Below are 2,163 nucleotides of genomic sequence, written 5' to 3'. Positions count from 1 at the left end.
AAAAAAAAAAAAATCAGTGGAGGACAGGGCAGGGCACCCAGGCTCCGCCTGAGCACACAGACTGTGATGGAGTTCCTGTGGGCCCAGAAGGTAGGTGGGAGTGGGGGGTGGCCACACCTCTGTTCACCAAGTGCATGTGGGGTATAAGAGTAACAAGAGTAATGTTGTACCTTGTCAGTCTTGCAGGTCCTGAGTGTCCTTGGGGTTGCTTGAAAGCAGAACGTGTTCTTAAGCCCCAGGAGTCTGTGAGAGCACTGTCTCTTTAAATATCCAAAATAGTCAAGCCGCTTTTTAAACCTTCAAGATGGCGGCACCTCCAGCCTGGCAAAAGTCCACAGTTCAGCCACCTTTCTCTTCACCTTTTCCGTTTGTTCCCTAGCCACCGTGCACAGTCCTCCGTGCAGTCCCTTGTTAGCAGGATGATTTTTAGGTTAATTTTTAGGTCCTACTGGGAGCTCTGGTAGCATAGTGGCTAAGACACTTGCCTGCTAACCAGACGGCTGGAGGTTCAAACCCACCAGCCACTCCTCGGAAGGAAGGTTGGGCAATCCTACTTCCGTAGTGATACTGCCTCGGAAACCCAAGGAGGGGTCGCTATGAGTCGGGGCCGACTCGACGGCACATAACAACAACAACAACAACCACTCGGGAATTTCAGCTGTCTGTGCCATCAGGATAGCTCAGGATCGCTGCCAGACCACAGCTCCGTATGTCTCCTTTTTTGGGATTTTCATGCAAATTCTTCTGCTTGTTGGGGTTTAGTCCACTTCTATATCCTTCCCTTCAAAGATCAGAGGTCCAAGATTATCTTATGTGTTTGTTTTAATTGGTTTCCCTTTTCTTTGTTGAAGAGAGTCTGTGCAGTCTTTCTGCCTAGTCCGCCATCTTGCGAACTCCTGAATTTGTTTTTTCCCCTTCCTGTTCCCATTACAGATTTCTAATTTCATAACATTGTGATTTGAGAAGAAATGCTTTGTAATATTTTGAAGTTTTAAATTTAATGAGACTTGCTTTTTTGCCTAACATGTAGTCTATTCTGGAGAAATATCCATGTGCACTGGAAAAGAACGTGTATTGTGCTTTTGTTGGGTGGAGTGTTCAGTATACATCTAAGAGGTCACATTTGAGTGTGTTGTGGAAATCTTCTGTATCTTTTGTTGAGTTTCTTTTTAGTTGTTCTGTCCTTCATTAAATGTGGTGTGTTAACTCTCCTACTATGATTCTGGAAATGTCTATTTCTCTTTTCAGTTCTGTTAATGTTTGCTTTATGTATTGTGGGGTTCTTTCATGGGTACATTAGCATTTATTATGGTTATGTCCTCTTGCTGGATTGACCATTTTATCATTATATAATGTCCTTCCTTGTCACTAATGCCAGTTTTACTTGGCAAATAAATTAATATTGGAACTTCTATTTTTTTTTTTGGTTTTTTGTCATTGGCTTGACATATTTTTTCCAGTCTTTAATTTTTAACTCATTTTTATTTTTGTATCTAAGGTATGTCTTTTGTAAGTAGTATGTTGATGAGTCATATTTTCTTATCTATTCTGCCACTCTTTCTCTTGACGGATGCATTTTATCCATTTATATCCAATGTAGTTAATAATAGGTATGAGTTCACTGCTGTCATTCTTTGGTATATTTTTATTCTGGTGTTGATGGTTTCTTTGTTCTGAATATTGCTCTGTACTGAGGTTTTTCTTTTTTTTTTTTTCTTGTCAGATTTTCTTTTCATTTTCTTCATTTCTGTTGATTTTATGTTTACTGAGTCCTTATGATTTTCCTTTTTCTTATTACAGTTAGAAAGTTTACTAATATTCTGTGTGGTTACCCTAAAGTTAAGTTTCATCTTTCTAAGTTTTAAACAATCTGTTTATATTGATAATGTCTTAATTTCCTCTCCATTGGGAAGTACTGTAATTATACCATTTGGTCTTTCTTTTTGCTTTATAATTGTAGTCATTTACAGATTGATGCCTCTAGTTCACTATTTTTAGTTTTTTAAGTTTATTTTAATTTTGAAAATTCTTTTTCTCAGTTGATTTCTGAGTGAAGTTGTCATGTGTCTTAATCTTAGGTTATTATCTTCTGTTGCTGGTTTTCTGCTCAAAGGATTCCCTTTAGCACTTCTTTCCCCCCCCCTTTTTTTTTTTTTTTTTTTT

Source organism: Orycteropus afer, unplaced genomic scaffold (assembly GCF_000298275.1).
Source record: "Orycteropus afer afer isolate SDZICR_OR568_19922 unplaced genomic scaffold, OryAfe1.0 scaffold00269, whole genome shotgun sequence".
Classification (NCBI taxonomy): domain Eukaryota; kingdom Metazoa; phylum Chordata; class Mammalia; order Tubulidentata; family Orycteropodidae; genus Orycteropus; species Orycteropus afer.
This window is presented reverse-complemented; position numbering follows the sequence as displayed.